The sequence below is a fragment of the Oryctolagus cuniculus genome, chromosome 7 (assembly GCF_051225735.1).
Source record: "Oryctolagus cuniculus isolate XC-2025 breed Fujian yellow rabbit chromosome 7, ASM5122573v1, whole genome shotgun sequence".
Taxonomy (NCBI): Eukaryota; Metazoa; Chordata; class Mammalia; order Lagomorpha; family Leporidae; genus Oryctolagus; species Oryctolagus cuniculus.
The window spans coordinates 12,937,629-12,960,979 of record NC_142873.1 but is presented as its reverse complement, the minus strand read 5'-3'; the positions used below and the strand labels follow the sequence as shown (position 1 = coordinate 12,960,979).

Below are 23,351 nucleotides of genomic sequence, written 5' to 3'. Positions count from 1 at the left end.
TCACTACCATGTGGTGTGGGCACTGCGTTAGTGGGCAAGGCTTCGCGCACACTGTTGCTTTGGGCCACCCACAAGGACTCAGATGAATTTCTGGGGTTTGTAGTCTAATCTGAACAAGATCTTCATTGCTGACATGGTTTACTTCAACTTCAGTAGCCCCTGTATTGGCAGCCACACCCACAATGCCTTCGGACTGGGGCTGGAGGCTTGCTGTCTCAGCACCCTGCCAACATCTTTCCTTCCACCCATGGGAGGGGGTGTAACATGCAAAGCACCACTCAGTCTTAATTCAGGTGAGTCAGTGTGGGACTTCCATACTTTCTTCTCCCTCCCTTCTGTCACTGAGGTGAGCACAGTCACAAGCAGACATGCAGAGTATAAATTTGGTCCATGGGGGATTTGACTTTCCTCTTCACCATTCCTTCTCACTGTTAAAACTAAAAGCTCTGGGGCTGGCATTGTGGGACAGCAGGTTGAGTGTCAGTGCAAGTCCCAGCCGCTCCACTTCCAATCTAGCTCCCTACTAATACACCTGGGAAAACACCAGAAGATGGCTCAAGTGCTTGGTCCCTGACACCCACGTGGGAGGTCCTCATGGAGTTCCAGGCTCCTAGCTTCAGCCTGGACAGCTCCAGCCATTGTCATTTGGGGATTGAACCAATGGATGGAAGACTCTCTCTCTCTCTCTCTCTGAAACTCTTCTGCCTTTCCAGTAAATAAATAAATCTTTAAAAAAAAAAGACCATAAGGTCTAGAGTCTTGGTGCACCTTGCTTACAAGTTAGCAAGTTCCCTTTACCATTACACAGGTGCTGGCAGAAGACACCAGCATGAGCCTCAGCAAGTAATCTCCTCTTGCTCCCAAGTCTCCTTGGAGATACCAATAGCCCAGGCAGGTGCTGCAGGTGCAGTGGATTTGTGTAGCAGCTGAAAGACAGTGACCATGGGGAAGCCACTGCTTTCACAGCGTGTGTGATAAGCAAGGCTGCTGTGTGACCTAGGGGGAGCGGCGCCTCATCTCGCACAGTTGCTCTCTACAAACAGAACCCTAAAAAACAGCCCAGAGGAATTATCAGTCACACCCTCACTGTCTTTGCAAACCCAGCAAGGATAGGATGCTCGCTCCTAAAATACCTATCAGTATGCAACTGATCAAAAAGTGGAAAATATTGACAATGATATACAGGATCTCAGACATAATTAGCAAAGTTGATTCAATAAAGTAATCCCCTATATGGAAAGGTAATAAATACACTTTCATTTCAATTACTCAAAGAAACTTTACACAAATAGGACAGTAAGCTGCAAAAAGACAAAAAATTCTAAAATACAAATATCCTTCTCTGAACATACATGTTCACTATAAAGAATAACTTAAGATATCTGAACACAAAAAATTAACAAGGTTTAAATTAAAATATGCAAATGCAAATACAGGCAATTTTTAAAGTAACAAAACAAAAATATTTAACAAAATTACAGGATGCAAAGTCTGTATTCAGATACTCAAAGGAGAATGTTATTATTAAGAAAAGGATAATAAATAAAGCATCCAACTCAAGAATTTGTAAAGTGAACAATAAAATAAACCTGAACAAAGAACAATAAAAAAAGGAATTTAAGATAAATGCTGTAATTACTTTAAAAAGAAGAGCAAAACAGTAGAAAACTAAATCCAAGATGTGGATCTTGGAATTTAATAAATGTCCAGATAGAATAATTTAAAAATATCAGAAATAAGAAAGTATAATCAAGATGCAGGATATATTTTTTAAAATACCAAATAAAATTGTCCGTGAATAATTTGCAATTCAGAACAAAATGGACTGGGCACATTTCTGGGAAAACATAGTTCTCTAAAACTGACTCAAGAAGAAGGCAGAAAATAATTAAACAAAAAATCCTTTGAAGAAATTAAAAATATTGACAACGAACTTCTTTCAATAAATGCTATGGCACAGACGGTTTGCTAGGTGAGCACTTCTGAACTGCCAAACATACAATTCCTACACTAATTTTAGTTCCAAAATAAGAAAATATGAAGAGCTTCACAAATGATTTTACCGAATCTCAACAAAAATAAACACACAAACACATGCACACACTTGCTTACAAACTGAACAGCGTACACATCCAAGCGTAAAAGACACATTGAATAGATTATGATACTTCCATAGAACATGATGTTACATCTTAAATGAAATGTCATAACCTATGGTATGTATAATATGATCTCATTTTTTTCAAATACAATTAGAAAAAATAGGAGCAATCAGTATTAACAGTCTTATTTCTAGGTTTATGATTATGTTGAATTATTTTTCTTTTATACTTCATGCTGTTCTATTTTTCCCAAATTTTCTGAAGTGGATTTGTATGACTGAAGTAATATAAGAACAAACTAACATTGTTTTAATGTATTTTTCCAAGGTAATGGCACCCCAAAATAGAACCTTTTAAAAAAAAGTATAGGCCGGCACCATGGCTCAATAGGCTAATCCTCCACCTTGCGGCGCCGGCACACCGGGTTCTAGTCCCGGTTGGGGCACCGGATTCTGTCCCGGTTGCCCCTCTTCCTGTCCAGCTCTCTGCTGTGGCCAGGGAGTGCAGTAGAGGATGGCCCAAGTACTTGGGCCCTGCACCCGCATAGGAGACCAGGAAAAGCACCTGGCTCCTGGCTTCAGATCAGCACGATGCGCCAGCCGCAGCGCACCAGCCACGGTGGCCATTGGAGGGTGAACTAACGGCAAAAGGAAGACCTTTCTCTCTGTCTGTCTCTCTCACTGTCCACTCTGCCTGTCAAAAAATAAATAAATAAATAAATAAAATTAAAAAAATATTAAAAAGTGGGTTAAGACATCAGGAACAAGAAAGTATAACCATGTTCCCATATCAGAATGCCAAATCCCGGATACTCCACTTCCAACCCAGTTCGCTGCTAATGTGCCTGGCAAGCAGCAGATGGTGGCTCAAGTACTTGAGTTCCTGCCACCAATATGGAAAACCTGGATGGGTTCCAGGTTCCTGGCTTCAGCAGGGCCCAGCCTCAGCTTTTGCAGATACTGGGGAATGAACCGGGGAATGAACAATCTCTCAATCCCTCTCTCTCCCTCCCTCTCCCTCTCTCTCCTCCTCTCTTTCTCTCTATCACTCCCTCCCTCTGCTTTTTCAAACATAAAATAAAGAAATATTTTTTAAAAATCCAAATTCATTTTGTGAGACAGTATAGTAAGCTGGTTAAAAACCCCAACACAAGCAGTAGACTGCTTGGGTTCAAATCCTAGTCTTACCACTTACTAACCATGGACACATTTACTAAACTTCGATACGCCTCAGTTTCCCCCTGCAGAAAACTGGAATACTAATGCCTACCTACCTAATAAGGTTGTTAGAAGGATCCAATGAGATCATACATGTAACATGCTTAACAGAGTATCTCATACTTAGCAAACACAATCTAACTGTTAACTATAATGACTCAAAATATTCTCTTAGAAATTTTCAAGTTTTGGGAGTTCACATACCATTTGTGTTTCTAAATTAAATTTATACCACCCTCTAATGCCATCTTATCACCCTCTTTCCATATCTGTTACCTACCATCTACAAACCTGTAAAGAACAATCCCATCTTTCTTGATGATACAAGCACTTGGCTCTTAAGCACTTGCCACACCTCCTGCCCTTATAAGTAACATACAAGCTTACAACCTCAATTCCAATGAACTGAATCTATACTCTACTATAGTCACCAATACATACACTAATCCCTGATCTCAAACTTTGAAACTGCTCTCTCAGTTCACAACTTCCTACCTTTCTCTTCTCTCAGTACTCTAATGTAGCTCTATGTCTCCATCAACATAATCCCTCCCGATCCTTCCAATCAGTATCGCGTTTCACATGCCTACACCCTACGGTGAACTACTATATTTTAATGATAATGAAGTATCAATAATATCCCATGTTCCTTGCCTCTTCTTCTGCCACCAAACAATTTCCACAGGCAGCTTACTCCTTGGATTCTCAGCCTTATTAAAGAAATTTACAAAACCACAGAAATCTTGGCTACCACATTGGCTACCACTTCAGAGAAAAGTACATCCTTCTTTGATGGCCTCTTCTTTCCACTGGGGTCTCACTCACAGAGATCCTTCATGTAGGACATTTTTTGCCACAGTGTCTTGGCTTTCCATGCCTGAAATGCTTTTGTGGGCTTTTCAGCCAGACCAGAATGCCTTAAGGGCTGATTTTGAGGTCAGAGTGCTATTTAAAGTGACTGCCATTCTATGAGTCTGTTGTGTGGACTGCTTCCCATGTTGGAACATTCTCTCCTTTTTAATTCTATTATTATTATCAGACACTTGATCTTATTTATATGATCCCTTTAACACTTAATCCTATCTATATAACCACTTTAACACTTAATATGGTCACTTTAACACTTAAGTTGGCATTTTTACCATTCAGCTTAAAGAGATTTGAGGTCCCATGAGAAGTTTTTAAACTGCACACTTAGAAGTAAGTCTGTAAGAATGTATGCAGAACTATATAGCTTTACAGTTACAAACTTCCTCCTCCCTCTCTTATTCCCATTCTTATTTTTTACCGAGATCTATTTTCAATTTACTTTACACACATATGATTAATTTCATGTTAGGTAAAGAGTTCAACCAATCTCATAAGTTTTAGATAAGCCTAAGTGCCCAACTCCATTGCGTGTTTCCTTAGGTGCTTCTTCAATTAATGATAAAACTTTTTCTCAATAAAAAGTATATTATCACAATAATTAAAAAAAATAAGAAAGGAAGCAGGAAGAAGGGTGAGAGGGAGGGAGGGAGAGAGAATGGGATGGGAAGTGTCATTATGTTCTTAAAACTATGTTTTGAGACAAGAAATTTGTTCCATTTATATAAATAAATTTAATTTAAAAAAGTGGGCCTTCAATGTTACTGGGCAATCTTTATAGTAATCTCTGACTGACTTTAACAATACCAACTGGCCGGCGCCGCAGCTCACTAGGCTAATCCTCCGCCTAGCGGCGCCGGCACACGGGGTTCTAGTCCCGGTCGGGGCGCCGGATTCTGTCCCAGTTGCCCCTCTTCCAGGCCAGCCCTCTGCTGTGGCCCGGGAGTGCAGTGGAGGATGGCCCAGGTGCTTAGGCCCTGCACCCCATGGGAGACCAGGAAAAGCACCTGGCTCCTGGCTCCTGCCATCGGATCAGCGCGGTGCGCCGGCCGCAGCGTGCCGGCCGCGGCAGCCATTGGAGGGTGAACCAACGGCAAAGGAAGACCTTTCTCTGTCTCTCTCTCTCACTGTCCACTCTGCCTGTCAAAAAAAAAAAAAAAAATACCAACTTAAAAAAAGGTTTTCCTTTCTCTTTTATCCACAATCCCATCCTCTACTTTCTATCAGAATGACCAAGGTGGGCTTGCCAATTCCTGACCACCAACCCCAAAGTGGTAGCTCAACTGAACCTGGTGAAGATGGTTTGCCAGAAATGAGGGATGCTCAAAATATTCATGTAAACATGATGACAAAACTTTGCACGGATTTCAAAATATTCCTGCATCAAAATAAATCCAAATTTCAATCCCACTTTTCCACAAACATTCTGAAGTCCCCTCATAATACTGCTCAGTTCTTTCCCTACGTGATCCTGTCGCCTCATATAGCCAACAACTGAAGTTGTTTTCAGACCAAATCTTATTGCTGTGGGCAAGTTCTATATATCTCAACTGCCATCTTCCCTTGGATATCTCACAGGTACCTTAAACTTAATTCAAAAGTCAAACCCATATTTTATTCCCTATCTCTTCTTCGCCCTATGTATCATACATCTCAATAAAAGGAATCATTACATAACCACTTTGTTGCTTATGTCAGACATTTTGGAAACATCCTTGTCTCTACTTTTCCTGCCAATACTCACCCTCCACTGCCACCCACCCACACACACCACCTATTACCCTGGGGCTTGACCCAGTCAAACACCAAGTCCTTGTGATTCTACTAATAACAAGTCAAACTCACCCCTTTCTTCCTACTGCCACTACATCCCAAAGCATAATTTTTTCTATCATAGATATATAAACAACATCAATAATAAATGTCTGAAATGCATACTGACATGCTTAAGTAGTTCAAAATTTATTTCAAATTTATTAATATTTCTTTTGAAAGACAGCTAATAAAAAAGAAATTTTCCCCATTTCAGTTATCAATCTACATAAGAAAATCAGCAATATGACACAGAAAAGGTTGCAGTAGTGCAGATCATCAAAATGATTAAATATGATTATGCCTGTCTTATGAAATATTGAGGGTAATTGATACAGCAAGAAATAACTGCTATTTTGACCTAATCTACTAGGAGGCTACAACAGTTATGTTTTCCTTCTGTTATATTCTTTTTGATTGAGACAAAATCAGCCCCATTTGAAATTAATTCAATACTATTTTCATGAGCTTTAGGCAAATTGGTGGGAATAGATAAAAGTGTTTATTAAATGCAATGTAGTGAATTTCTTATCTTCAAAAACTTCAGGATAGAGAGAAAAGAGGTAACAGGACAATAAATAATCAGGGATTTCATTTGTTAATTCAGCATCGATTGGTTGTTACAAGTGCCAAAAAATGTATATTGTCATCACTATCATTCATTAGATCATAAAAATATTACAAAGCTTGATGAGTGCAGTCTCTGTGGCTTGTAATGTGTGATTTTTAGACTTTTGGATGCAATTCTGTCTGCAGTGAGCCCTTTTATCATGACCATTAATCGCCAGCAGGACTGTATATAAGCAAGAGCATGCCTAGTGCTCATTTCTCCATTAAGAGTCAGAACTGGGAACTAGAAAGTCCCAAGGGGAAGCTTCCTATCAATTCCATTCTTGCATACACTGGGCTAAAAGATATACCAGATGTCAGAATAACATATTAAAAACCCTTCAACAACGTGGCAAAACGTTGAAGAGGAAGAAGGTCTCCAGTGTTCATCTTAAAAAGTGAAAAAAGTCTCCTGAATGTCAGATCACAGGACTACAAGAAGTTTTCTTTATTATCAATGATTGTTCTTCTTTCACATCACTTTGAGTACTTAGACTATGCCACGTATTACGTGGATTTCATAAGCTTCATAGTATTATTTCCAATAATACTAATCCTAACTCTGCCCCCAAAAAACATCTAAATTACTATATTATTGAAAACGCCATTCAAACAAAGTCCTTTATTTCTGCCAGTGAAACACCACATTATTTTAAGAAAAGGTACATAATTAATTACCCTCATTTCTTACCAGTATTATTTCTGAAATTACAGCTACCTCGAGATTGTAGGTTTAAATGGCATGAAATGGGATCCTGAAGACTAAACACACATAGACACATTTCTTCTAGATTTAAATAAATACTGGATGGATGGTCTGAAATATCAACATTAAAATGGCTATGACAGAACTGCATCTTGGAAGTACTGGGCTGGCCAATGACATGTTTAATTGCTCTGTGGTGAACACCAACAAAGTAAAAATTACAGTGTATTTAGGAAGGCTCCACAAGAAGCTCACACGTTTCTATGGCGATGAACATTTAAACAGGGTTTTGCATGGACATTCTGCCCCTCCTGTAAGTGATGTAAACACCACTTCATATGCTATGTCTCTACCCATCGGGAAAGCCTGGGAAGACATCTACATTCACAGAACACTCAAAATAAACATCAAGCCATTGTTTTCACCGAACAAAAAGAATCTCTCACTAACATTAAGGTAAGGTTTGCTCAGTATGGTGTCAAGATTACACAAGCATGCACACAGAGATCAGAGAAGATTGATAGAAGCATTAATAAAGACCAGAAAATAAAAGCAGTTATTAATTAGTTTATACCATGAAAAAGCTACAACCAACCATCTCCAGAGTAAACATTTTTCCCTCTGCTCCCAAAGTAACCATTAAGAATAAGACAGAAAGAGCTTTGGTCCCAAGTCAAAGAAAACAGCTTTGTAAAAAGTTTTTTTTGGCTCTAAAGTAAAACACTGAAATGTCTTTGAGTGTTAATATACTAAACATTCTATAATATATACAATTCTATAATATAGTCTATTCAAGATAGAAAAATTAAAACTAAGACATTCAAGCTACTAAAACTTAAAAAGTAGTTAGGTAAGATAAAAATAATACTATTGCCACTTTACCACTGCATTTAACTAAGGTGTTCATTCTATTAATATTTATGGGTAGAAATTCCCACATGATATTAGATAAACAAAAATCCTCCCAGTTATAGGTAAATAAACTAATATGAGTTCTCAATGTGACAATCAAAGAAGTGAATTAAAAAGACTGCAGGGGCTTTATACCAAAATTCTTAAACATAATTCCAAAATTGGGGAAAAATATTTCCCCCCAAAAACTATATCACATCAAAATAATTTACTGGTTAGCCAGTAAAGCTCTTCATTTGTTTCTGTTTTAATAATTCTTTAGTTATAAATTTCATGTTACAAAAAAAAAAGATGGAAACTAACATTTGTAGAGTTCCCACCCCTTGCTCTATATATCTTATCAAATCTTCACAATAAATTAGAATGTAAATTTGACTCTCCATGAGAAAGTTCCTGTTCAGAAGAGTTAAATGACTTGCCCGTGGTCACGCTGTCCGGGGCATACCAGGCCTCTTTTTAAACGCAGGACTGTCATCCTTGAGAGCCCTGTGTCTTCCAGCTCCCCATACAACAGGGAAAAGACACAGAAGGCCAGGCAATCCAGAAATAGAAAAGTGAGGAATAATGCTGAAAACATACGTAACAAACTATAATTTTAGTAAAGGATCTAAAGCAAAGTATTTAAAAACTTCTTTCACCAGAACCATTAATTTTCAATTCCTTGAAAGCAAGTTCATACTGAGGCCAAATGCTTAGCTCTTTAAGAACTTTAAATACAATAGAATAACTTAACCAATATCCTACTATTTGCTTCATAAAACATCCTAGCACAAACTCCGGAAAAGGTACAAGAGAAAGATCGTTAAGGTTATTATTTATTACATTATTATAGCAAATCATAAAATATATTAAAGTGTAGAATATAAAGCAATGCTACACAACAATTTGGACAATAGAGCCATATTAACATTATTTATATGGCAAGGAATACAATTATACAATGAGCATTTTACATTTTTCCACTGAAAATCAATAAATTATCTACTGCTTTTATGTATCAGCATCAAGAAATACATCACCTTTTTTTTTCTTTCTCTGTTTAAATAATGCAAGTATACTGTTAAAAAAAAAGTATACTGGTTAGCTTTGCATGAGAGTGTCTTTAAATAGTTCATGGAAAATATGTATTATGAAAAACTATGCATGATTTCAAAAACTGTCCATACTGAATACATATATTTTAATTCTATTTTCCGTGAACTTTTTGAAGTAGCCTTATACATCTATTAAATATCTACAGATACACCACCAAACTTGGAAGACCACTGCCTTAACATAACCTTTGCAGTATCCATTTGGCCCTGCCAATTACCTCAACTTTCTATACCAATTTACCCAAAGGTAACCACAAAACAATGAAAAATTGTTAGAAAGTACACATCACAGAAAACTTAGCACTTGACGCATTTTTAAGAGAACACTTACACTGCATGACACACATTCACACTCTGCCACCATCAGCACTATCCAGCTCTGCCCTTCTGCTCAAAATCCTCTCCAGCTGAAACTGCACACAGCCAAGCACCATTCCTCTCTGTCTTCTCCTCCCAGACCCTGGTAGCACTGTTCTGCTTTTCATTTCTATGAATGTGACTACTCTGGATACCTCAATACAGCATCTTTTTGTGACTGATTTTTTTTACTCTGCATAATGTCTTCAAGGCTCATCCATGTTGTAGCATGTGTCAGAATTTCCTTAAGCCGAACAAAGTGTATTCCACCATATGATATACTACGTGTTTATCTAGTCATCCATCCATAAACACCTGGGCTACTTCTACCTTTTTGCTATTGTGAATAATGCCGCTCTGAACACGAAGGTACAACTATCTACAGTTTCTGCTATTAATTACTTTAGACAATACCCAGAATCCCTGGATCGTAGAGTGATTCTGTTTTTTAATTGTTTCAGGAAGCACTACATTATTTTCCATGGGAACCACAGCATTTTATACTCCTATCAACAGTTTCTCCTATCCTTGTCAATGCTTATTTTCTAGGTTTCTTTTGGTAGGAGCCATCCTACTAGGTGGGAAGTGCTTGTCTCATTGTAGTTTTGATCTGTGTTTCTCTAATGATTAGTGATGCTGAGAATCATTTCATGTGCTTTTTGGCCATTTGTGTATCTTCTTTGAAGAAAGTTTATTCAAGTTTTTTGCTGTTGTTTTTGTTTTGGAAAGGCAGAGAGATCCTGTATCCACTGGTTCACTTCCCTAATGCCTACAACAGCCAGGGGTAGGCCAGGCTGACATTAAGGGCAAGGAATTTAATCCAGGTCTCCCGCACGGATAGCAGGGACCTATCTGAGTTATTACTTTCTGCCTCCCAGAGCGCATACTATTAGCAAGCTAGAACTGGCAGCAAAGTTAGGACCCAAACCCAGACACTCCGATACAGGATATGAGTGTCCCAAGCAGCGTCTTAACCACCAAGCCAAACAGCTGCCCCTTTGTTCAAGTTCTTTGCCTACTTTAAAATATCTACCAGTTAAGTTCCATCACCATGTTAGAAATTGCTTTAGCTATTCTTCATTTTCTCTGCTTCCTCAAAATTTTTACTGTTTGTCACATTCCAGAAAAAAAACTCTTTTCATTTTTAGTGGAATTGCATTGGCTCTAAAAATCATGAACATTAAAAAGCTACCCATTTATTTAGACCTTTAACATCTTTCAATAACATTTTTCATTAGATGTATTTCAAAATATCTTGGGATTTCTATTATAAAAGGCATTTTTTAATTAGACTTTGTCACTGGTATTTATTGATTTGTATATAGTAATCCAGTTTCTTTGTTAAACTTTACTTGAATTAATAATTTAGGTTTATTAAGATTCTCTCAATAGATATCAGGTAATGATTATTATCTTGTTCCTTTGAATTTCTCCTTTACTTGTCTTACTGCAGTGGTGAACAGCTCTAACACAGTGTTGGCATTTGAAATAAAAATATTTCAAATGACATCGCAATTTTAAAATAAGTAATTTTAACATTTTCTATCCAGTTCAAAATTAATTATAATCTTAGGACATATATTCATTATTGGGTAAGAAAATTACTTTTTGTTCATAATTTACTATTTAATTATGAAGGGATGCTGATTTTATTAAATGTATTTTCCAACTCTTTCAATGCACTGGATTTTTTTTCTCATTTGCTCTCCTAATTTGAATTACAGACACAGGCTTTAAACCAACCTTGCATACCTGAAATAACTTTTTTTTTTTTCAAGATTTATTTTATGTATTTGAAAGACAGAGTTACAGAGAGAGAACTGGTTCACTCCCCAGATGGCCACAACAGCCAGAGCTATGCCGATCCGAAGCCAGGAGCCAAGAGTTTTTTCCTGGTCTCCCACTTCGGTGCAGGGGTCCAAGCACTTGGGCCATCATTTATTGCTATCCCAGGCCATAGCAGAGAGCTGGATCAGAAGAGGAGCAGCCATGATTAGAACTGGCACCCATAAAGGATGCTGGCACTTCAGGCCAGGGCTTTAACCCACTGCACCACAGCACCAGCCCCAACCTGAAATAACTTTTTGATGATCTTTTGCAAACACAGCTGAATATAACTTAATATGTTCTAATGTAACCTCTGCTTTCAGTATCAAGATTAAACTAGTGTCACAAAATATAACTGTGACCATCCCATCATCCCTGGACAAATCTATATGAAATTAAAATTATCTGTTCTTTGAAGTCTGATGGAAATGTCCTAGAAATTGTATGGATTTGATTTTTTGTACTCTAGAATAACTTTTAAATCTGACTCGATGTCAGTTAACACTTGTAGAAATACTGACTTTCTATTTCTTCTTGAATCCAATTGGGAAAGTTCAAAATCTTCAAAGAATTTCTCTATTTCATCAAATTATAATTTGTTAAAAAAAAAAAAATGACTAGCCAGCTCTCTGCTGAGGCGCGGGAAGGCAGTGGAGGATGGCCCAAGTGCTTGGGCCCTGTACCCGCATGGGAGACCAGGAGAAGCACCTGGTTCCCAGCTTCAGATCGGAGCAGTGCTGGCCGTAGTGACCATTTGGGGAGTGAACCAATGGAAGGAAGACCTTTCTCTCTGTCTCTCTCTCTCATTGTCTAACTCTGCCTGTCAAAAAAAAAAAAAAAAAAAAAAAAGACTATAACTTAAATCAAGCTAATGTAGTATCACTGGGTTAAAACCAATTACGTAAATGAGCATTCTTTATAAAGTTTTTGAATCTTTTATAATTCAAAAATTTAAATTTATTTCATGTTTTTAAAATTGAAGTGAAAAACATGTAATATAAAATTTGTTATCTTAACTTTTTTTTTTTTTTTTTTGGTCAGAGTTAGACAGTGAGAGAGAGAGAGAGAGAGAGAAAGGTCTTCCTTCCATTGGTTCACCCCCCAAAATGGCCACTACAGCCGCCGCGCTGTGCCAATCTGAAGGCAGGAGCCAGGTGCTTCCTCCTGGTCTCCCATGTGGGTGCAGGGCCCAAGCACTTGGGCCATCCTCCACTGCACTCCCTGGCCACAGCAGAGAGCTGGCCTGGAAGAGGGGCAACCGGGACAGAACCCGGCACCCCAACCGGGACCAGAACCCAGGGTGCCAGTGCCGCAGGCAGAGGATTAGCCTAGTGAGCCGCTGCGCCGGCCTATCTTAACCATTTCTAACTTCAGTTCAGTGGAATTACTTATAGCCACACTGTTGTACAACACATCTCTACTACATTTTCAATCTGCAGAACTGAAACTCTATCCACCGAAAAACTCCCCACTTTCCCCTCCTCCAGCCCTTTGTTTCTGTGAGTCTATTTTCAATACCACACATAAGTAGAATCATATACTTGCAATATTTATGTTTTTGTAAGTATTTCTTAACTTAGGAACCTATGTTTTTGCTAATTAAGATTTTATTTTTATTATTTTGTATTTGAAAGGCAAAGGAGGAGGAGAGAGAGAGCGAGCTGGGAAAGACCCTGGCGCATTCTCAGTGAAGGGAAGCAGTTCAGTGGGGTGCAGCAGAGGTGGCTAGTGGGGCCTAGTGAAAGCTGTGGCTTACATTCTCGGAGGGTCTTGTGCCTAATGCTAGAGACTTTAGCCTTTATTTGGTTGGCAATTAGAAACTAGCAAAGATTTGTAGAGGTAAGTTACATAAACAATTGTACTTTTAAGAAAACAAAGCTAGAAGTCCTATCAGAGATTATTTGCTTTTTATAGGAAGCAGAAAAAATAGCTGGACAAATGTTTTAATAATCTAAGTAAGAAATTATGAAGCCTGAACTAAGGGAATAGCAGAAATAAGAGAAATCTCATTCTGAATCAAAGTATATTTTTAAAAATATTTATTTATTTGAAAGGCAGAGTTACAGACAGAGGGAGAGACGGGAGGGGGAGGAGGGGAGGGAGAGGGAGAGGGAGAGGCAGAGAGAGAGCGAGAGAGAGAATCTTCCAGCCATTGGCTCAAATGGCTGGAATGACTGGTGCAGCGGGGACTCAAACAGGCACCATATGGATGCCAGCATCTCTGGCAGCAGTTTTACCTACTACACCACAGCACTGACTCCAAATCAAAGTATTTTTAAGGCTTCTAATGCAGTAAGTCTTATCACAAGATAAGCTACTATCTTTCCTGAAAAGTTGTATCAGAAATATAATTTAATTCTAGCTATTCAAAAAATACAGGGACCGACATTGTGGCCTAGCAGATAAAGCTGAGATGCTGGTAACTGTCCAGCAGTTCCACTTCAGATCCAGCTCCCTGCCAACGCCCTGACACAGCTGCAGAAGAAGGCCCTAGTGCTTAGGCCCCTGCCACCCACATGGGAGCCCCAAATGAAGCTCCTGGCTGCGGCCTGGCTCAGCCCTGGTCATTGTGGCCACTTGGTGAATGACACAGCAGATGGAGGGTCTCTCTTTCTCTGTCTCACCCTTTCTTTCTGTAACTCCAACTTTTAAATAAATAAATAAATGCTTATGAAAAGAATACAAAAAATCATTGAGACAGGTAAGTCTTTTTGATACCTCGAAAACAGCTTGATTCTTTTTCACAAACCTGCTTTAAAAATCCACTACAAGCAGGCAGTTGGCCTCACAGTTAAGATGCCAGTTGGAACGCCCGTGTCCCACATCGGAGTTCCTAGGTCTCACCACAGGCTCTGGCTCCTGCTTCCCGCTAATGCGGACCCTGGGAGGCAACAGTGCTGGGTCAAGCAATCGGGTTCCTGTCACCCATGTGGGACGCCTGGACTGAGTTCCCAGCTTCAGCCCCTCGGCCACGGCAGGCTTCTGAGGAGTACACCAGCAGACGAAGCCTGCTTTCCCTCTATAACCAACCACTTACAAAAATTAATACTCATTAATAGGCAAACAAAATATTAAGTAGTCCCATCTATAGTAAGTGTTGATTTATTTAAATATAACATTATAAAACAACTTAAAAATCTCTGTGATCCACTCTCTGTATGTAGGAAATGTGTTCTGTAAAACTGATCATTTTGATACATTTAATTCTCTTTTTCTGCTATTAATGTATCATTTTTCTGTTTCACCTGCTAATCATATTTTAATCACTATTATTTAACATTTTTAACATTTTAACATTTCAGTTGCTTTAAAATTTAACACCCCAGAACATGACCTTCACATTCTAGAGAATTTAAGAAAAAGTGTGTAAACCAATAAATTTTTAAGTAGTGTCACTCTTAGTAAATTAATTTTAAAGAAAAGTAGATATTTCAGGGGCCAGTGCTGTGGCAGCAGGTTGACACCCTGGCCTGAAGTGTCGGAATTGCATGTGGACGCCGGTTCTAGTCCCAGCTGCACCTCTTCTGATCCAGCTCTCTGCTATGGCCTGGGAAAGCAGTAGAAGATGGCCCAAGTCCTTGGGCCCTTGCACCCATGTGGGAGATCCGGAGGAAGCTCCTGGGTCCTGGCTTCAGACTGGCGTAGCTCCAGCCGTTGCAGCCATCTGGGGAGTGAACCAGCAGATGGAAGACCTCTCTCTCTCTGTCTCTACCTCTCTCTGTAACTCTGTCTTTCAAATAAATAAAATAAATCTTTAAAAAGAAAAAGAAAAAAGAAAAAAGAAAAGTAGATATTTCACAACCTTAAATATTAGCTAATGTGAAACTATCAAACAGTATTACCTTTAATCTGTCTGAATTTTATTTCTGGGATACTAGTGAAACAAATGTGTTGTAAATTTATATATCAAGTTTAAGCTACATATTGGCAAGCATTTCATAGAAATCAAAGACTAACATCATAACAATATGAATAAATTTAAATACAAAATAAATATAAGACATTAACAATCCAAATTCTAGCCTCTTTGGTGAGCACTTGTCCTATCATAATTATTTAAGAAGCTCTCCAATAGCATTAAATTTGACATCTAATTTTACTTCCAAATAAAGCTCATTACAACAAAGGGTGGGTCATTTTCAATTTATCCGGAAAAGTTTTGGAGAATAAACTCTGATTAACAATCATTTCTATAAGATTGTTTCATGAATATTGAAGTACTGAGGTCACTTTAATTAAAAGTATAATTACTTTAAAATCTGAACCTGGTGACTTTTTATTTCTTCCCTACCGAACTTTTCCTCCTTTAACAAAGAGGCCTGACCTATGAAATATTATGAGACATTAGTTAGTAATTTAATCATCAAATAAAATACAGTTTGAAGTTTAGTTACCTATTAAATGTAATACCTGTTTTTTACAACCTTTCCTGTTCTAAGATAAAACAGATCCTATTTCAAAAAATAAATAAAATCTTACTAGGTCCATGCCATTATAATTTCTTATATCATTTTGCCATTATATATACAAGGTAATCCCATACACAGTTTCCTGATGTCTGATACATTTAAACACCCAATAATAACTGCTACTCATAATGTGTCCTGGATGCTTCATGAGTGTCTGCGGTGAGAGATGACCAAGCCCCTCAGCAAGCCCCGCACAGAGGCGCTGTTACAGACGCAAACACGAGAACTGTACCCAAAGTCAAAGTCAGTACGAGTCAGGACTTCAGTCCCCATATTCTGAACCCCAAAGCTCATATCTTTTTTGCCACTACACTGTTATGTAAATAAAAAGAAAATCTAGAATTAATTATAGAAATCTTTCATTTTTTGGTAAGTGGAAAGAAAGATGAAAGTAATATATAATGGTCCAACTGAAAGTATCATACCATCACAATGTATATGGGAACTAAGTGGTTTAAAAGGCAGCTGCTACTTAACGATAATACACTGTAACTGAAGCTGTATTTAGATACCTCCTACATACAACTGTACCAAGTTTACTGACATAACTAATGTCATTTCATGAGATAAGTCACTTTTAATTCAAAATCTGCATCAAGTCAATTTTTAAAGGAAACAAGTTAATTTACTCTTTTCTTCAAAATAGCACTTTTGTATTTTTCTGAGATTCTATATGCTAGGCTTCAGAGTTTGAAATGCTCACTCTGCATCTTCTAAAAGGAAGTTCAAGTGTAACAACACTACCAGAGTAGAATGCTTTGTGAATAACTATTCTTATCCATACTATTTCTAAGAAAACTAACAGTTCCAATTAAGGGAGAGTAGAGGATTTCTAATAATAAATAACTCTATTAACTCTATTATTTTTTTCTTGAAGGTGTTGGGAAAATCAAATTAGCACATAACAGTAGCTTGTGAGAGATGACTTCATTTTCTGTAATAAACACCAAGATCAAAACACGACCACGTTAAATTTCCTTGCAAGGTTCCCAGCAGGAGCCTTCCTTTTGTCTGTGATCGCCTCTCACCCACCAGAACCAGGCCAAACATGCGCATGTGCCACTAACACTAAGCAGCACTTCCTTAATCACTCATTTCCAACAATTTATGGATCATCAGTGGCAAAACAAACAAAAAAAAAAAAAACGAGCAAAAAATAATGAAAGAATGCAATGAAAGCAAAGAAGGCTGGACTTCCTACTCACTTCTGTGTCTCTTAAACATGGAGGCCTGATACAAATTAGCCACTGGGGGGAAAAAGTCATCTGGTCATAAAATACAGTACAAGGTCACTTTTATGTAAGTTTGCCAAAAGGGACATAAACCAGGACAATTTCAAACTGTGACACAGGATAGAAACATATTAAAAAAATCTTTGTTCCTCCTCTATTGTGCTGTCATGTTGCTCGGCTTTATAGACGTTCTGAGCACCAGCACAGAGCGCTGCGCTTCCACCTGGCCAGTCTAATTAACTACGAAAGGAAGTTACCTCAAATTTTTTACTTTTTGCTTTTATTATTAAGCACTTTGTTTGAAGTTATAGGAGTTAACCTCTTAATCCTACAGACCGTGTGCTATGTTCTGGACATTTGGGGATGTCTGGATGGTGGGGATAATTGGTCAGGATGTTGCTGTCGCTTATGTTAAATTTTATGCTATGACTTCAAATCAAAGATTAAGGTGAAGTACCATGTAAATTTACTTTCAGAACAAAACTTGGGTTTATGATTTCATCTGTCACTACGTTTATATAACAATCACATGGTGAGATCTTTTTCGCCACTTTCGTTAAGTTGTTAAATGTTTTCCTCATAACATTTTAATTCAAAATAGATGCTACGATATAACATGAAACAAATATGTTATATTTAGGGTTAAAACACTGGCTGGTGACTACATTTCCAGAGTTCATTAGAAATCCTGTGACATTAATATAGATAAGCTAGAGGTTTTCTCTGGGGCATGTAAGGAGTGAAGTTCCTAGGACTGACATGAGGTGTGACAGAAACAGCAGCGGCATCTTCCCTAAGACCCATGCACTCTGGTACACTAGCAAATGCCCAAGGTCAAAAACTGTGGCAAAAGCATCCGGAATCACAAAATAAAACAATAACCAAGAGATGCAACCTTTTTACCAGAGTTGAAAAATTAAGATGTAGACACAAGATCAGGTTCAAATACACATAAACATGCATAATGCTCAATTCAGGTAGGTGACAGCAAAATCCTTTAAATCTGAAAAACACTTAACTGCGAACAGTAAGTTCAAGTTCCAAGAGTCAAGTTAGCACCTTACTAAAGAAAAAATGATCGAAGCCATGTATATTCTCTAACCCTTGGGAATTAATAAAGGGAATAGGGAGGAGATGGTCGTAATAAAATAGAAACACGCCATGGTAAGAAGGAAGAAAGGCTACTTATGGCCCTTAAAAGGACATAGTCAACCCCGCCAGGCCTAAAATGTCCTGTTTGAATTAACATAGTGGCTTAATTAAAAACTAAGTAGAGAATTCTGCTTAATTTGATTTTCAATTCAAGCTCTGCATCCGCCCATGGCCAGTGGCCAATTTCCGCATCTCAGCACAATATGCAAGGAGCTGTTTTAAAGTGGACTGCCCAGGGGAATCCACGGAGTATGGTGGGGCCATATGCCGTTTAGGGAATACACCAGACTTCGACATAGTAAAACGGCACCAGGAGGGTGGCCACAGGGGGAAGAAAGGAAACTTAAGCATATTACTAGTTTGTCATTACTCAAATTGTCGTGCTCAATCTACCAATTAGAAATGTTTCTGACCTCTCTTCAACATCACTTAGGAAACTAGAAGTGTCAAATGCGACCAATGAACACGCAGCTTTAAAGAAAAAATTGTGTGTATCTATACACACATACATGATTGTACTCAATGATAAGGTTAACTTCAGTTAAGCAACAAAGGTAATAATTCCAACAAACCCTATAGTACTATGCAAGAACTACATATTTTAGGAAACATGTAGAACTTGTAAATACCAAATGATTCCATATTCAGAAATATACAACATTAAATGTTCAGATGTATACTTTAACATTTAAATTTAACTATGCAATGCTAATAACCTTTGTAACTTTCAAGTAATTGTTTTTAAAACTGAAAAACATGAATAATTAAAAATACTGCCGCGTGATTTGCTTAATCTTAAACCTTTCTAAACATTTCTACTTGGGTACAAAAGGCACCTTCAAGCAGGTTGTTTCAAAAGTATGCTACCTTTGATGCTAAAATTGACTTATTCTGCTTCAGTACATGACATTTCAAAATGGGAAAAATAATTGGAACTTTAAAACTGAGCGAGAATACAATACATGAATAATGAAAAGCTGACTACATTGCTCTTAGCTGCTTTCTGAATCCCATATAACACTAATCCTTCCTAGAATATTAGTCAAATGCTACTTGAGAAAAATGGTGATAATACCTCAAGGAAAATGGTAAGTTAGCAATAGTTAACAGGTACTGAATGAAGTCCTTGGCTATGTTCTTTACATGAATAATATCATCTAATAATCAAATAATAAGTATTATACTCACTAAAAAAAATAAAACCTGAAATTTACATCAAATAATTTTCCTAGGGAGTCTGACCCTAAAGTCAAATTTTCTCTTTTTTATACCTTCAATCCCTTCCCATTGGCACCTCCTCCTCAGCACACCAATCCAGTCAGACTCACTCTAAAATTATTCTGCTGGGGCTGGCGCTGTGGCACAGCAGGTTAAAGCCCTGCCCTGAAGCACTGGCATCCCATATGGGTACCGGTTCTAGTCCTGGCTGCTCCTCTTCTGATCCAGCTCTCTGCTATGGCCTGGGATAGCAGTAGAAGATGACCCAAGTCCTTGGGCCCCTACACCCACATGGGAGACCCAGAAGAAGCTCCTGGCTCCTGGCTTCAGATCTGTGCAGCTCCAGCCATTGCGGCCATCTGGGGAGTGAACCAGTGGATGGAAGACCTCTCTCTCTCTGTCTCTACCTCTCTCTGTAACCCTTGCAAATGGATAAAATAAATCTTTTAAAAAAGTTTTTAATTATTCTACCTCCTCTATCTTCAAACAAAAATTCATCTCCCTCCTCCTTTAATGGCATTACATCTCTACAGTAGGCATTCATGGATGAACACAGCCATCCTGGGTTCTTCCTTATTGCCATCTTTTGCTGTGTCTGGGAATTAACTGGATTGATCATGTTGACTGTATCCTATAATCCATTCAAGTTTAGTCTCCATCTGAGACCATGAAATGCACTTGGTGACCCTTAAGGGGATTTGAGGAGACAAACACAGTCAAAGATGAGCTCTGAAAAGAATATTCTTGTAGAGAGAGACTAGAAGCAGAAACAGCGAGGAGGAAGAACTGCTGTACAATTGCAGGTATGAAGTAATTCTACTTTCCGGGGTCCTCGGCTGATTATTCCTTTGGATCATAAGTCTATGCTGGGGAAAAAGAAAACTCATCACTGGGTTTTTCAGCTTTTTTAACTTCCAGAAATTGATGCTGGAGAATTCTGCTTCAACAAACTGAGTCAAGTCTTTTTTCTAATAGGTCATGACAAGAACGAAAAAAATTTGAAGGCAGAAATTCATCCACACTACACACTTTTTAAAAATAATAATACGTTTAATAACTAGATTTTTGTGAAAGGTATACACAAACTAGGTAGATCCTCCTCTAACAGAAACATACTTAACACCGAGCTTTACCAGCTGTTTTCTGCATTTAATAATATTACACAAAAGCCAGTGTAAGGAAGAGGGAGGAACTTAGTAAAATTTTTTTTTAATATTTATTTTATTTGTTTGAAAGGAAGAGTGACAGAGAGAGGGAGAGAGAGAGAAAGAAGGATCTCTCATCTGCTGATTCACTTCTCAAACAGCCTCAACAGCCAAGGCTGGCCCATGTCATGGCCAGGAGCCCAGAACTCCACCCAGGTGTCCCAGGTGGGTGGCAGGGACCCAACGACTCAGGCCATCTTCCGCTGATGAGATGCAGAGAAGCCAGGACCCACTCAGCACTCTGAGGTGGGATGGCAGTGTCAAACGTGAGGTGGCTTAACCCACTATGACATGCCCACCTCAAACTCTGTAAGTTTAAAGCAAACATCAACACGGCAATTTGAGTGACATGTTGGATCACGTGGTTTCTAACAGGGTCTAGCGCCTGACTGCTTCAGTAAGGTGATTTCTCTACAAAATACAAAGTTTCACATTGTGAGGTAAATGTACTGCTGTGTACACCTTTCCTTATTAGTGACATAGGTAGAAACTTTAGAATGTGAAGTTATCTCTAATACACTTAAATGAAACATTAGGTGCAATTTTTCTTCTGGAAAATTCATTTTATGTATTTATTTATTTGAAAGAATTACAGAGAGAGAGGGAGAGACAGAAGGGAGAGGATCTTCCACCCACTGGTTCACTTCCCAGATGGTCACAACAGCAGGCGTATGGGCCAGGTTGAAACCAGGAGCTTCTTCCGCGTCTCTCACGTGGGTGCAGTGACCTGGGCCATCTCCCACTGCTTTCCCTGGCACATTAGCAGAGAGCTGGATCACAAGTGGAGCAACCGTGACTTGAACTGGCGCCCATATGGAATGCCAGCCCTGCAGATGGCAGCTTATTTGGCTAGGCCACAGAATCAGCCCCCAGAAAATTCTTTAACAGCTTGCTATCACCCGCAGCATAAAATCTAAACAACTTGGCAGGGGAATAAGGTCACCAGGATTTGACCGTGACAAGCTACTTGTGCACCCTGAACTCACACCATGTTCCATACAAATCCACGTATCAGCCATTCTCTCAAGTCAGTCAGAACCCTGGGCCTTTATGCGAGCCTAGAATGCCACACCCAGCAAACTGCTGCTCACCCTTCAAGTTCCAGCTCCTCTGTGAAGCCTGCCCCAGCTCTCTAGCAAATCATGACAACCATTCTGCTCAAGGTCTCCCACAGCACCTGCTTACATAAACGTTCACCAGACTGCATCTCATCTGTTTCCATCTCCAATCTCTCCCACTGTCCACCCCTTGACAAGAGAAGCCTCACCTTCAACTGTGTCTCCAGCAACCTTCTATCATAGCAGAATAACAATCAGCGTTGCTTAATAAAACTGTTGAATGAATAAATGCCCGTCAAAAGCTCTAGCTCCAAAAATGACCTTCTGCAGAATGGGCTTCTCCTTTCCTCTTGCTGTTCACTGTCTGCAATGCCCCTCTACACGGGATATTATTTGCTTCCTTCTCCTAGAAACCCTCTGTCCTGTGGCTTCTGGAAGCACACTCTCCTTTTCCCTCGCACTAGCTGACAGCACCACTCAGAATTCTTCCTGACTTCTCTCCTCCACCAGCATCCTGAGGTCCTCTTCTCTATCCACATTTCCTCCTTGGCCACGCCATCTTCTCTGTTGGCTCTCAGAGTATTCTCCACAATGATTTCATATGAAAAAGAACACTGGGGCTGGCACTGTGGCATAGCGGGTAAAGCCCCCACCTGCAGCGCCAGCATCCCATATTGGCGATGGTTCAAATCCCGGCTGCTCCACTTCCAATCCAGCTCTCTGCTACAGCCTGGGAAAGCAGTGGAGGATGGCCCAAGTCCTTGGGCCCCTGCTCCCATACAGGAGACCTGGAAGCTCCTGGTTCCTGGCTTCAGATTGGCATAGCTCCAGCCATTGGGGCCATCTGGAGAGTGAACCAGCAGGTAGAAGATATCTCTCTCTCTCTCTCTCTCTCTCTCTCTCTGCCTTAGCCTCTCTGTAATTCTGCCTTTCAAATAAAATAAATAAAATCTTTTAAAAACATCGTAAGAAGTCAGAGGCAACCCTGAATTTAGGTTTTGATTTTCCTATTTTATATATACGGTTCTTAGACAACTCAGTTTTCTCCTTATAAAAAGAGTTTGAACTAAATCCCTTTCAGCAATAACACTTCCATAATTTCTTCAAAATATTATTAAACAAATAGCTGTTAATCTCAAACTATACAATTTCACAATACACAGATGACTTAATTTTAATTACTAGTCTTAAGAATACTTCATGATTTTAAAAGAAAAATAACTCCAACATCTAAAAGCCAGCTCTCAACAAATCAACAAACACAATCATCCATTCTGCATTTGGTACATTTACCAAATACGCAATTGGCTGTTAGTTTCCAGCTATAAAGTGTTAACATAAGGAACAACTCCTAGAAAACAAAAAGTGAGTCTGTGAACACAACACTTTAACCAACAACCTTCGGGGATTCTTGTTGAAAAAGTGTACCACTGGAAGTTTAAAATCAGAACAGTTGGCAGAGTGTCAAGCCATTGCATTCTAAAGACTCTGATATAAAGTTACGGGAAACAAAA

At 38.8% G+C, this 23,351-nt stretch overlaps 1 protein-coding gene across 13 annotated transcripts in view; it reads right to left on the bottom strand.

Annotated features, from left to right (window-relative positions):
• LMBR1 (limb development membrane protein 1) overlaps positions 1–23,351 on the bottom strand; it is a 167,034-nt gene that overhangs the window by 65,576 nt on the left and 78,107 nt on the right. The gene's annotated exons all lie outside the window — the stretch shown is intronic.